The sequence below is a fragment of the Lactuca saligna genome, chromosome 8 (genome assembly GCF_052625555.1).
Source record: "Lactuca saligna cultivar CGN05327 chromosome 8, ASM5262555v1, whole genome shotgun sequence".
Lineage (NCBI taxonomy): Eukaryota > Viridiplantae > Streptophyta > Magnoliopsida > Asterales > Asteraceae > Lactuca > Lactuca saligna.
In genome coordinates this window covers 180,093,314-180,109,423 of record NC_136424.1, presented here as the reverse complement: position 1 = coordinate 180,109,423, position 16,110 = coordinate 180,093,314, and positions in this window count along the sequence as shown.

Genomic DNA, 16,110 nt, shown 5'->3' with positions numbered 1-16,110 from the left:
TTTTCATCAGATTTTCAAATTCTCCAACTCTCTTACGAAATAATGTGGGTCAACTGATCCTTGTTTAAATTTTGACTGTTTTAAGAAATTGGTAACAGTTGCCTACCATGCTCTTGGTGCTTGTTCTAATCCATACACATCCTTATCTAAAATGTAAACATGATTAGGATATTCTTCATTAACGAAACCTGGTAGTTGTTCAACATATATTGTCTCCTCGAGCTCTCCATTCAAGAATAGACATTTGACATCCATATGATAAACATCAAAGTCTTTGTGTGTTGGATAGGCTAAAAATATTTGAACAACCTCGATTCTTGCGTCAGGGCGAAATTTTCTTCATAATTGATACCTTCTTGTTGCGAATAACCTTTAATACAAGCCTAGCTTTATTTCGAATAATATTCCCATCTTTATCGGTTTTATTTTTGAAAATCCATTTTAGTCCGACAATCGAAACTGATGGATTTTTGAGCATTCTAACACTTTCTAAGTATACATGCAACCCTAATAACCTTGGATCTATGTTTGTCTAATTATCATGCAAAGTTCAATTCCCAGGTTATATTCCTATCTAGCATACATGGGGAACATTTTTAACTTGAATGAAAGATAGAATAACTTACTTTGTTGTTGATTATGATCCTTGAAACCTTGTGAGCCTAGCACCCCAAGTGTGATGCCTCAAATGCTTCACACAACACCAAATGCCCTTGGAGTGACCTTTGAGAGAATACATACACTCTAAAAATCGGCCTAGCCCTCACTTTTCTATGTGTAGCCGATTTTAGTGGAGAATGAGTTCCTTATATAGTGTTGACACATCTAGGGTTACATCATGTAAACCCTAATGTGTCATGACTCTTCATTTCCATGACCCATGGGTTTGTAACTCCCATGGAGCATCCTATGGGTTTAACCCAACTTAATTTAATTAGTTATCTTTTGATCACTTAATTAATTCTAAATTAATTCTTGATCAAACTAATTAAATAATACTATTAATATATTAGAGCTTATAATATATTAATAAACCACAAGTGTTATTTCTCTCATGTAGTCTATCCAATTGCATGGTGCCATGCAACCCAAATGGACCATGTCAGGCTGGGTCAACTACATACTAGAAATAGTTATGGACTTATAAGCCTTATCCAATAGTCTCCCACTTGGATAAGTTTAATAACTATAACTGCGAGTATGACTTCAGGAACCGATCAGCAATCGTAGCTCTTTCAAGGTTTCTCAGAAGTAAGAAGATGATGATACGCCATTTAAGATAAGTGATCATATAATCCTCTATTCTAGATATCAGCCGGACAAATACATGGAATAATGTCCTACTTATTGTCCAGCAGTTTGTTTCCCGATTTTCGATTTGTTTGACAAAGAACTTAATTGAACACATCAACTTATTTCTGACCGGCCCCGGTACATAGGTCAAAACAAAATCATCGAGGGGCCCATATATCAACTTCTAATCCAAGAAGGAACAAATAAACTTCGACTTATATGTTTCTCCTACTACTCATAAAATTATACACAAAGGCACGTTTTATAACATCGAGTTACCAATGCTTTTTCGTGCAATCAATGCATAACCAACTCATAAATAACGAATCATATCTTTATGTTTGAAGACTTATATAATATTACCGTCTCACGATCACTCGAGATAAATTCCATGAAGTGATTCTGGTGAGCATGGGTTGAGTCCAATGCTCAGAACTTATGAGCACTCATGATTGTTGTAGCCATGTCCAACTCAAAGGCATGTTTCAGTCTCAAGTTTCAGTCTCAAGTGTGTCCTCCAAGTTTTGTGACTGCGATACTAAGGATCACAAAATTAGGTGTGAAGTAACCATGCAAATCACTTGGTACCCTTAAAGTTTATCACTTAATCGATGTGCCAGTATACCACACACGCTCCACCGATACTATGATAAACCTTAAGTCACCCTTTACCTACCTTGTTAAGTCCAAGTTAGTGTGTCGATTAACCACACACGCTCTACCAATGACTTAAACAAAGTGTAAAGTGTAATTTCACGTATTTGCACCTTATTCACATTTTTCCTAAAGTAACTAAGATTGGTAATTTAATAAAAGCATTTAGTTACTTTATAATACTCATCATACTTGTAATGAGAAATTATAAGTCCTTGTCCTACCCGTTCGGCTAATAACCCTCCACTGATCAAGGAAGCGGTGGGTGAGAGTGGACACCCATTAAGTTGTCATTTTATAGGTAACAACCTTATACCCCCCTTATAGACCGGCTTCGTGAATGAGGCGTACTAGCCATAAGACGATTTGATCTTATACTTACATATATATATATATATATATATATATATATATATATATATATATATATATATATATATATATATAAATTATTAACTTATAATATTATAAAGTATAAGGGTTGAATTTTAACTTTTAAAATTCTAAGGGTTGGAACTAAAGTTTTAATCAAGACTTAACTTGTTCCAAAACTTGAAGGTAAGTTTTGTAAACTTTCAAAACTTTTCATTTCTTATAACTTATGAATTAATTGAGTAATAAAAATGAAGACTCTTCATTTTTTATAACTCTTGTGTTCTTTTAATGGCTTTAATAAAAGTGTGACTTTTGGTTTTCCATAACTTGAGGACAAGTTATGGACTTCATTAAAACAAATTATGATCATGAATTAAACTACCATGAAGGTTACAAGAAATTCCTATAATCATCTAATCTTCATAAGTTCAAGAACAAGAATATGAACACTTTCAAGAATCAAAAATTACACTTAAAAACTTGTAATTTTGAGAATTGCCATTGTAAATGGATTAGCTTAAACATTACACCATCTAAAACAGGTTTTCAAGGACCAAAACAGTTTAGGGTAATGTTTCTAGTCCATTTCCAGCAACAAAAGTTGAACAGCTGCTATCAGAGCCTCCTACCCGTCGAGTGCATGAACCTACTCAACGAGGAGGATGAATATTCACTTGGACTCATCGAGCCCCCCCATGGAGTCGGTGAGTTCATTGATCAGACAGCAAGCTATTTTGAGTTTTGTAACACAATTTTGCACAAATAACAAACAAACAAGCCTAGGCTCTAATACCACTGATGGGTTTTTGAGCATTCTAACAATTCCTAACTGTACATGCAAACCTAATAACCTTGGATCTGTGTTTGTCTAATTATCATGGAAAGTTGAATTCTAAGGTTATATTCCTATCTAGCATACATGGGGAACATGTTTAACTTGAATGAAAGATAGAATAACTTACCTTGTTATTGATTATGATCCTTGAAACCTTGTGAGCCTAGCACCCCAAGTGTGATGCCTCAAATGTTTCACACAACACCAAATGCCTTTGGAATGACCTTTGAGAGAATACACACACTCTAAAAATCGGCCTAGCCCTTACTTCTCTATGTGTAGCTGATTTTGGTAGAGAATGAGTTCCTTATATAGTGCTGACCCATGGGTTTGTAACTCCCATGTAGCATCCTATGGGTTTAACCCAACTTGACAATCCATGGAGCTTCTTAGCCCACTATACAAGTTATGGATGACTTACAAAATCAACCCATATATTTAATTAGTTATGTTTTGATCACTTAATTAATTTTAAATTAATTCTTGATCAAACTAATTAAATAATACTATGAATATATTAGAGCTTACAATATATTAATAAACCACAAGTGTTATTTCTCTCATTTAATCTATTCAATTGCATGGTGCCATGCAACCCAAATGGACCATGTCGGGTCGGGTCAAGTACATACCAGATATAGTTATGCACTTAGACACCTTATCCAATAGAAACATCATTAGGTTTTGAAACAAGTCTCCAAACCTTGTTTCTTTCAAATTCAGCAAGTTCAAATTGCATAGCAACAACCAAATCTGAGTGTTGCATAGCAATCTTAACTGTTTTTGGCTCTATTTTCGAAATAAAAACATTAAACATGCAATATTCTTGATTGAAATTTAATATTTCATTTTTCGCACGAATCCGAGCTCTCGTTAAAACTCTATCTTGTGGATTACCTGTTATTTCTTCTTTTTGTGATCCTTCATCCATTTCTCAAGTGGTGGATATGTTGGATCAAATTCCAATGGTGCATCGTCATGCATTTCTTCATTTTCAGTACCTGCCATAGAAATATTATCATCAAATTCATGAAATTCATCATTTTGATCAAGATTCATTCTATCTAAATCATCATGCTCCCCCTCAACATGATTAACATTTTGATCCCCCCCCCCCTCAAATTCACGATCTATACTACTCTTCTCCCACTCGAAAGGATGCTCCCCCACAACATTTAGAGGTATTGTCGTATGCTCCCCCTACATACGAGCATCTAGCATACTTTCACCATTTTTAGTAATATCCGAAGTAAGTGTTGAATCATCAGTATGTTTTGAAGATTCGGATGTTTGATTATCAACAGCATGAACTTCCGTATGAATTACCCTATCCGAAACACCAAAAATTAGATCATAATATAAATCCATTGATTTATTACTTTCAATTTGATTGTTTGATTCAACAAGGATTGGTTATTGCTCAAACTTTCTTTCCACTTGTTTAAGATAGTAATCATCGAAGGTAAGATTAAAAGTTTCTGCAATTTTGCGAGTTCGATTCTTCAACACTCGATATGCAACTGAATTATGTTAATATCCCAAAAAGATTCCTTCATCGGCTTTAGCTTGAAACTTGGAAAGATTGTCTTTAAGATTCATGATGAAACATCTACAACCAAAAACATGAAAAAATTTCACATTCGGTTTTTGATTATTTATAATTTCATAAGGAGTGATGTTAAATCTTCTATGAATAAAAGAACGATTCAGTGTAAAGCATGTTGTAGAGACGACTTCATCCTATAGATATTGAGGAAGATTCACATATGTCAACATTGTTCTCGCAGCCTCGCACAATGATCTGTTCCTTCGTTCAACAACATCATTTCGTTGTGGTGTATGTGGTGATGAGAAGTTATGCGAAATTCCTTTTCAGATAAGAACGAATCTAGCATGTTATTCTTAAACTCTGACCCATTATACTTCTTTATTCTTCGAACATTCTTCTTCAGAATCATCTCTATCTTTTTTATAAAATCAATCATTGTTTGAGCAACTTTAGATTTTAACCTAAAAAAAATACCCATGTGAAACGTGAAAAATCATCAACAATAACCAAAATTTATCATTTCTTGTTGAGTGTTTCAACAATAGAAGGTCCAAAAAGGTCTATGGGAAGAAGTTCCAATGGTTCAACAATATTCAAATCTATCATGATAGGATGTCCTTTGCAATGTTGTTTTCCTTGTTCGCAAGTTGCAGAAAGAGTATATTATCAATTTTTAACGTAGGAAGACCATGAACTAAGTCCTCTGTAACCAACTTGTTTAGCTTTCGAAAGTTTAAATGTGACAATCGTCTATACCATAACCAGCTAACATCATTTGATGCTTTCGAAAGTAGAAAAACAGATGCTTTGCCCACAATTGGTTTAATATCCAATGTGAATGTATTGCCATATCGTTACAACTTTAGCAACACTTCATTCATCTTGACATTTGAGATTATACTCCCTTCTTCATTAAACAACACTTGATTTCCAGTGGCCATAACTAATTGCGAAACACTAATCAAATTATGTTTAAGACCTTCCACATATGCAACTTGATTAACTGTGAATTGCCCATTTATGACTTTTCCATATCCTTTTACTTGACTTTTTTTATTATTACCAAACTTCACCACTCCAGCATTTTCAAGACTTCAAAAATCTCTTAAGTTCTCCTTCCTTCCAATCATGTGACGTGAGCAACCACTATCAATGTATGATTTCGTATCATATTGCTCATCACATAGTACCTACATTTATTTAAAGAATTCAGGTACCCAAGGCTTTTTGGGTCCTTGGTTATTAGCTTGAAACAAAGAGTGAATTTTAGAACTGAAAAGCCCAAGTTCGAACTTTTTCCTTGATACTATCAATTAAATCAACATCATTATCTAAAGATCTAAAGATATTGAAATGTAACTTTTCAATAGTTTTGGATTTTCATTAGATTGCACCTCAGGCTTCTCAATTCATCTTAATTTGTTAATTGGTTTCCATCTCTGAATTGGATTATTCGAATCTTGAGAAGATAAACTTCCCATTGTTGACTCATTCAAATACTTTCCATAAGTTGTTTTGATCTGAACTTGAGAGAACCTTCAAGACTGATACCTTTTTCATTGTCCCTCAAGACAATGATTAATGGAATGAACTTTAGATTTTCCCTTTGAACATGAAACCTTTGTTGGTTTTGTGATTGGAGGATTTGGATAATTTGGCTTTTATGTGTAAATGTTACTGTTGATTTGGAATTTTCATTTGTAATGGGTTGACTATTCGTTGATTTTCGAACATTGTTAAATGTTCGATCATTCACAACCTCTTGTGATGTCTCATACTTTTGAATGTTATCAAATTTTCGAACATGAGCAACCTTTTTGATTAATTGGAAAGGTGTCTATTACATTCATTAGTTGATGAAAAGACGTGTTTCTTTGTTTATCTGTGACAAATGGCTTTTGAAAGCTTTTTGTTTTTGAAATATATGTTAATTTGGATTTTGAAACACTGTTATTCTCATAAGAAACTTTGGATTTAGTTAGAGCAAGTTTTTCATTAGACACTACTTGCCAAAAAATTACCTTTCGTGCCTATCTGTTTGAAACTTTGTGTTCTCTTGAAAACTTATCAACAAGCACTTTGATCTCATTTGAATTAAGTTTCACAATTGGAGTTGAATCAACAACATCTTTTGTAACAACTTCTTTTTCTTTTTCAGATTTAACAACCCAATTTTGTTTTGGTTTTTGTTTTTGAAAAACATACGAATTTTTAGTGAGGTTGTTTTCAACAGTGTTTTAATTTTCAAAGAATCCTTGATCTGTTGAATGCTTATTGTATTCTTCGACCAATTTGTTGAATTATGGCTTTGTATTCTCTGCATTTCCAGTAGTGACAAACACTTGATTTGGAAACACAATGTTATCAGTACATGTAAAATTTGGATACACAACTATGTTAGTATCCATAAAATGTGCTCCTTTGTCACTAATCACTTTGTCGAAGTTTTTCATGTCTCCATACACTTGTTCAACAACAACTCTTGGAATTAAAGATTCAGTTGAAACTTTCTTTTCTGTCTTACAAACATTCGAAGATTTAACTTCGTCCTCCTCATCATCACTACTATCTGTCTGACTGTCTCAAACTTCCACATCTTCAAAGTCAAAAACTTTTGAAGTAGAGGGTTTTCCAATGTCATCCTCAACCATCGAATCTTTAATAATTTATTTACCTTTGACCTCAGATGTGATGTTAATGATAGACAACTGAAAACAATCAATACTTTCTTCTTCTTTTATTTCACTTATTTCGCTAAGAATATCTGAATTCTCATCGACATCAGCAAAATTGAGTTGTGAATCAAGTTTCGAATGTTCGGTTCTTTTCAAAATTTTCACTTGTTCATCTTTTGTCAAGCATTCATTAAAAATATTAAACAATTCATCAACATTTAAAAACTCAACTATCTTAACAACGCCATATGCAAACCTATCGTCTGGTACCTTGTTAAAATCAGTTATTATGTTTTCACAATCATATGACATGACATCAACTTTTTCTCTGTCGAATGCAAGAAAAGGAAACAGTTTACGATGTTGTTCTTTGCTAATGTCATAAGAATGATGTAAAGCAGTTAACTTGACACATAAACATTTTGCAGAGTTACAATAGATGTTACATTGTGCCAACAACATTCTTATATCTTTATCTATATTCTCTTTATAATTATTGACATTTTGTAATTGTAACTCTAGATACTCTACCCTGCAACATTTCACGTCTAGCAACTATATAGTCTCAAGCAATTCATTATTAAGTTTCTTTGCCTTGTTACTAGCAGACACAACAATAGCATCAAAGTAAGCAACAGTATCATCAAAAGCAATTATTTAGTAATCGTATGCATGTAAAGGAATATTAAAAGATTCGAGTATAGAACGTACCTTAGTTGTCGTAGGACATTTGTCACTTGACCTCATAACAAACCAATGTCTAGATATATCCTCTTCTTCTCCATGAGTAGGATGCCTCATCTCCTCATCATCAGACCCGGATGACCAAATCTGATAAGTGCTACTTTCTGATGAGTTTTAGCCATATGAACATTCCTATGTGCACATACAATCCCTAATGCTTGGATCTAGGTTTCTCTAATTGAACATGCATTGAATCCAAGACTTTTGAACAATAGATCTAGGTAGTAACATAAGAAACAGATCTAGAAGATTACCTTAAGTTGCTTGCTTGAATCTTCTTGTCCTTGGAGCTTAGAGTCACAATTGTCACTCCTCTAATGGATTACAAACACCAACTAGCAAGAGGATGATTATAGAGAGAGGAAAGGGGTGGAAGAAATCGGCCAGGGTTCCTTTAGAGACAAGGGTGCCAATTTTCCATGACCCCTAGGGTCTATTTATACTTGTAAGGCTCCTAGGGTTTCTCCCTTAAACCATAATTGGATAACTTAGGCCCTAAGCAATCCAATTACCCTAATGATAAGCCTTGGACGATTTCAAGGTCTATCCAAAGTCCTCAAAACTGTCCCCCTTTATCCTTAAGGGATTATAGTCCAAAGTACAACTATCATACACTTGACAGTTTATGCCCTTCTATTTAATTAATCTCTTTAAGTCACCAAATTAATTCCTAATTAACTTATGACTTGTATTAATCAAATAACAATATTATTATTCCTTATAATATTTCTCATAATATTTCTTCTCTCATTATAAATCATCCTGTCAAGTTGATATGGTGAAGGCAGCCCAAAAGCACCATGCTCAATCGGGTCAAGTACTTACCAAATATAGTTGTAGCCTTTGACACTATTCCAACAATCTCCCACTTGGATAAGTGTAGTAACTATATATACCGAATAGCAATCGTAGCTCTCAAAAACACTGTCAAACTCGGATCTTATCAATCTTGTCCTTTAGATAAGGGATCGTACAGTCATCTGTTTACATATCATGCTGACAATTCTATGGAACCAATTTGTCTCGCAATTGGTTTCTCGATCTCAGATTTCTTTGACATAGAAGTTAATCGAACACATTAATTCAGTTCTGACCGGGCCCGGCACATAAGTCAAATCAAATCATCGAACGGCCAAGATATCGCTTTTACCCTCTTAGGATAAAAGTAACAGATAAACTTTGACTTATATGCATTTACTTATTCATTAATCAACTATACACAACAATGCGTTTTATAACATCAAGTTACTGATGCGGTTTCGCATTATCAATGTACAACCAATTAACAAAAAACAAACCATATATCTAGGTTTTAAGACCATATGATATTATCGTCTTGCGATAACCCTTTTATCACATTCCATAAGGTGATTCCAGCAAGCACGGGTTTGTTCCAATGCTCAAAACTAGTTCATAAGCACTCTTGAACATTGCAACAAACTTTTGCTATGTCTAATACCATTTAGAAAACCTACACACCAATTCATGACAATATTCATTCATACCTACTTCCAACATATGAACGATTGTGGACAATTCGAATAATTCGATTATTCTTAATAAACTCAATTATTCTGGAAGTCAAAACATGCAAAGTGAAACAATAGTTAAACAATTAATATAAGACAGTAACATTACTCATAAATAATACTCTCTTATTTAATCATCAAATGTTAATTACATTTATCTATTAATCTATTATACGTTTCTAATACTATCTAATCTATACTAACATGCTGCAAGTGCTTAACCCTACTCAATCCCTTCGTAAGCGGATCTACTGGGTTATCTTCTGATGATATCCTCTTCACCACAAGTTGTCCTTCTTCTACACAATGTCTTATAAAGTGATATTTTATGTCAATATGTCGAGATCTACCATGATCCCTCGGTTCCTCGGTTCTTTAACCATATTGCCTCCTTCGACGCTTCACTCGCTGCAATGTACCCTGATTCGCACGTTGAATCATCTACGGTTTCCTGCTTGGAACTTTTCCATGTTACTGCTCCTCCATTTAGGGTAAAGACCCAGCCCGACTACAAACGGTAGTTGTCCATGTCAGTCTGAAAGCTGGCATCACTATACCCTCGCATCTTCAAATCATCACTCCCTCCGAGGACTAAAAACCATTCCTTGGTCCTCCGAAGGTACTTAAGGATATTCTTGACCGCAATCCAATGGGCTCTGCCAGGGTTCCCATGATATCTACTAACCATTCTCAAAGCGAAGGCTACATCAGGGCGAGTACAAGTCATATGATACATGATTGAGCCAACTGCGGAAGCGTATGGTACTCGGCTCATTTATGCTATTTCGGCTTCGGCACTCGGACTTTCACTCTTACTCAACTTGGCATTATATTGTATCGGTAATTCTCCCTTCTTCGACTTTTCCATACTAAAACGTTTTAGTACTTTATCTAAGTAAGTGTTCTGACTAAGTCCTATTAGTCTCTTACTTCGTTCTCTCACTATCCTTATTCCCAGAATATAGGAAGCCTCTCTGAGGTCCTTCATAGCGAAGCACTTCCCGAGCCAGGACTTAACCTCCTATAGTGTCGGGATGTCGTTTCCTATGAGCAGTATGTCATCGACATACAAAACGACAAAGCTGACTATACTCCCACTGGCTTTGACATATACACATGATTCATCTTCGCTTCGTACAAATCCAAACTCTTTGACTTTCTCATCGAAGCCAAGATTCCATCTGCGAGATCCTTGTTTAAGTCCATAAATGGACTTCTCAAGCTTACACACTCTATTTGGATGCTTCGAATCAACAAAACCCTATGGCTGATCCATGTAAACATCCTCATCCAATTTCCCGTTAAGGAAAGCGGTCTTGACATCCATTTACCAAATCTCATAATCATGAAATTCGGCAATAGCTAGAATCACTCTAATAGACTTTATTTTCGCAATTGGTGAGAAGGTCTCATCATAGTCAACTCCGGGAGTTTGAGTAAAGCCCTTCGCAACCAATCGCGCCTTATATGTGTGTACGTTTCCATCCACGTCGGTCTTTTTCTTGAAGATCCATTTGCACCCAATGGTCTTACGTCTGGGCACATTATCAACCAAATTCCAAACTTGGTTGTCATACATGGATTGGATCTCGCTGTCCATTGCCTCTTTCCATTTTGCAGAGTCCGGGCCTTCCATGGCTTCCTTATAGCTATTAGGTTCATCTAGATTTATTAGTGTACCATCACTAGTATACGTGTCCCCTTCGGTAGTTATATGAAAACCATAAAACTGGGGATTGAACTCTAACTCTTTCGGAGCGTCTAAGAGGTAAGGACTCGTCAATCGGTTCAACCGGAGTTTCCTCCTCGGGTTGAGGGCCAACGGTAGAGGTTCCTTTATCTATCGACTATTGAATCTCTTCAAGCTCGATTTTCCTCCCACTGTCTCCTTGGCTTATGAGTTCCCACTCTCGGAAAACTCCTATCCTCGCAACAAAGACAACATTGTCCTTCGGCCTATAAAAGAGATATCCAAAGGATTTCTGCGGGTAGCCGATGAAAATACATCTCTCACTACGAGGTTCGAGCTTGTCATGAGTATCTTGTCTTACGAAAGCCTCGCAACCCAAAACCTTGATATGTGCTAACGAGAGAGCTTTCCCCGTCCACATCTCGTGAGGTGTTTTGGCAACCTTCTTAGTAGGGACTCGGTTAAGGATATGGGCGGCAGTCTCTAAGGCATACCCCCAGCATGAGATAGACAGTGAAGCACGACTCATCATAGAGCGGACCATTTCTAACAAGGTTTGATTACGCCTTTCTGCCACAACATTCAATTGCGGTGTCCTAGGTGGCGTTAATTGTGAAACTATTCCACACTCTTTTAGATAGTCGTGGAATTCAAGATTTAGGTACTCTCCTCCTTGATCAGATCGAAGCATCTTGATTTTCCTGTCCAATTGATTCTCCACTTCATTCTTGAATTCTTTGAACTTTTCAAACGTTTCTGACTTTTTCTTGATTAAGTAGATATACCCATATCTACTATAGTCATCGGTAAAAGTCACATAGAAGTGGTTCCCATCCTTTGTGGTGGATCTAAAGGTTCCACATACATCGGTATGTATTGGGTCCAATAAACCCTCACCCCTTTCACATGCACTAGTGAAGGGTGACTTGGTCATCTTTCTAAGTAAACAAGATTCGCATGTGTCATCTTCCCTAAGGTCGAATGACTCCAACACTACATCCTTTTGGAGTTGTGCTATACGCTTCTTGTTGACATGTCCAATGCCACAAGGATGCTCTATCCATACTATTGGAAGAATCCATGCATAAAACATAATTTCCTAGGTTATCTTCAATCATAACAGTTTCATAAATTCCATTACATGGTATTGCTTGAAAATATAAGACACCATTTAGATAAGCACAAATAGAACCATTCTCATTATTAAAAGAAAATCTAAATCCTTGTCTAAGCAAACCATGAAATGAAATGATGTTTCTTCCCATTTCTGGCGAATAGCAACAATTGTTCAAATCTAAACATAAACCATTCCTAAGAACTAGAGAATACACTCCAATCTTCGTCACAGGCGACGATCTTCTGTTCCCCATGATTAGATTTATTCTTCCATACTCCACATTCCTATTTCTTCTTAGTCCGTGCAATTCAGAACAAATCTTGTAACATTCCTGCCTCGCATTTTGGTGCTATCTCTCCAACAAGTCTTGGTGCATTTCGTACGGATACATGTCCTCGTATGAATTTTGGAATTCGGAGTTCATAGTGGCTATCATGATGCAATGAACCTTCGTTGCATCACGCTCATGAGTTTCAAAAGCGGTGATTTCAGCCGGAGTAGCGATTTCTGGATTGACCTTCTCGAGCTTCTCATCGAGGACATACTCCTTGTCCTCGTAGCGAGCAATTGTGCGAATGTATCTTATCCATTCGCTAAAGTTCGTCCCATCGAAAGTCACCTTTTGGCAAAGGCACATCAATGTGAATGAGCTAGCAGCAACGTTGTTCGTGTTCGACATCTACAAATAGAAAGGACAAAGATAGATTAGAATTTGAATCCCTAATTATTACCCAAGAAAAAATAGGGCTAGGATCCAACAACAATATTAACATATTAGAAAAAGGATGTTGTAATCTAACATGCAAACAATTTGAAGGTAAGTGAATGATGATTCACTAATTCTCCACCACGAAACATAACTTTAAGTCTAAATGTGTTGAGAATTCCTAGGTTTAGATGAGATTCATTAAAATTTTGCAATGGCATGTTTAAATCTCGATATGCCCCTCTCGTTTGTGACTGGGATACCAAGGATCACAAAGTGGGTGTGAATTACCATGCAAATTCACATGGTGCCTTCATTGTAACAATCACCTATTCGATGTGCTGGTAAACCACACACGCTCCATCGAACTATGATAAACAATGAATCACCCTATGCCAGCTTTGCTTAGAACCAATTAGTGTACCGGTAAACCACACACGCTCCACTAACTTCTTAGCAAGGGTGCAAAGTGTAATTTCATGGGATTGCATCAATTCACTTTTCCTAAAGTAACTAGGATTGGGAATTTTGAAAACTGTGTAGTTACTTTGTCTTTCATATTATACTTTTAATGAGGAGATGAGGTTGCTCTATCCTACCCGTTCGGCTAACGACCCTCCACCGATCAAGCAAGTGGTGGGTGTGAGTGTACACCCATTAAGCGCCATTTTATAGGCAGCAACCTTATACCCACCTTATAGACCGGCTTCGTGAATGAGGCTTACTAACGGTAAGACTAGCATTTTAATTATACATATATATATATATATATATATATATATATATATATATATATATATATATATATATATATATTAATCTTGTAATATTCTATTAGTATAGGGTTGAATTTTAAACTGGTAAAATTCTAGGCTTTGAAATTTAAATTGTCTAATTTAAACTTTTAATCACAAAACATAAATTTCAAAACTTGAGGGCAGGTTTTAAACTTTTCAAAACATAGGGGATCAAATAACAAATAATCTAAATTAACATTTAATCACATAATTATCCATATTTGATTTATTTAATTATTTCTTGCAAAACAATTTACCAACTTAATTAAAATAATTAATCAATTATCACATAAGGAAACTAATATTTAATTAATTGATAAATATCTTCAATTAGGTCAAGAATATACTCAAATATATCTTAAAATCAGATTTATATTGACCTAACATGATTAAGATAAGTATCCAAAGGATAAACAACAAAAAAATCCCGATATTAGCTCTTTCTGACGCTCGAACTCGCCGAGTACCACAATGGACTCGCCGAGTTGAGGCCTACTCGCCAATTCCACTATGGAACTTGCCGAGTTCATCAGGCAGGGTGACAAATTTCGAATTTTGCAAGCATCAAACAAGCAACCAATGCATCAATTCAATAGAAACCAATCTAGGCTCTGATACCACTGATGGGTTTTAGTCATATGAACATTCCTATGTGCACATACAACCCCTAATGCTAGGATCTAGGTTTCTCTAATTGAACATGCATTGAACCCAAGACTTTTGAACAATAGATCTAGGTAATAACATAAGAAAAACAGATCTAGAAGATTACCTTAAGTTGCTTGCTTGAATCTTCTTATCCTTGGAGCTTAGATTCACAATTATCACTCCTCTAATGGCTTACAAACACCAACCAGCAAGAGGATGATTATAGAGAGAGGAGAGGGAAGGAAGAAATCAGCCAGGTTCCTTTAGAGACAAGGGTGCCAATTTTCCATGACCCTTAGGGTCTATTTATACTTGTAAGGCTTCTAGGGTTTCACCCTTAAACCCTAATTGGATAACTTAGGACCTAAGCAATCCAATTACCCTAATGATAAGCCTTGGATGATTTCAAGGTTTATCCAAAGTCCTCAACACCGTCCCCCTATATCCTTAAGGGATTATAGTCCAAAGTACAACTATCATACACTTGACAGTTTATGCCCTTCTATTTAATTGATCTCTTTAAGTCACCAAATTAATTCCTAATTAATTTATGACTTCTATTAATCAAATAACAATATTATTATTCCTTATAATATTTCTCATAATATTTCCTCTCTCATTATAAATCATCCTGTCAAGTTGCTATGGTAAAGGCAACCCAAAAGGACCATGCTCAATCGGGTCAAGTACTTACCAAATATAGTTGCAGCCTTAGACACTATTCCAACACTTTCTTCATATTCATTCTCTCTTTTTGCCACAATACACAATCCCTTGGCCTTCTCATGAACTTCCTCCAGTTTTTTAACATAATATATTCTTCTTTTCTTCTTTCTTTCGAAGCATACAATCAACTACAAAGTGATTCGCACCATTACATTAATGAAAATCTACACCAGAATCCCATTTTAAATTTCTTTTATGCCTTAAACTCTTTAACCTTGTCATCAATCTTCTCAGACTTTTCAAATTTCTTTTTCTCTTCTTCACCAGACTTCGTAAAATTTCCTTTTACATCCCTCTGCTTTCCCTTAGGATTAAAAGGCATTTTGAGAAACTTTTTAACTCGATTATTCGAGTAAAAAGCTACAACTTCATCATCCGAATTCAAGAGAAACCCTTCTTCATCTGAATTCACCATTTCAGCATATTCCACCTCAGACAGTTTTGAAACAAGAGCCAATGGTCCACCTAAACTCTGTTTCGCTTTTTCCATTATTTCGGATACTTCACTTTCATGTGTCTTTAGCTGATTATATACATCATTCAAAGATCAACTGTCGAAACTCTGTTAATTTTTCATCATCATACTAACACTCCTCCATTTCAACCTTAGTGCCATAACAAAAGTAAGATTATACTCAATTAAGGACCTTATAATTCCATAGTGATTGCGCCTGTAGATAACCTCATTCAGACGATCATAGTAGACTTCAATTGTTTCAGTTTCCTTTTGTTTGAACTCCTTCAGTTCACCAAACACTACGTAATAGAATTG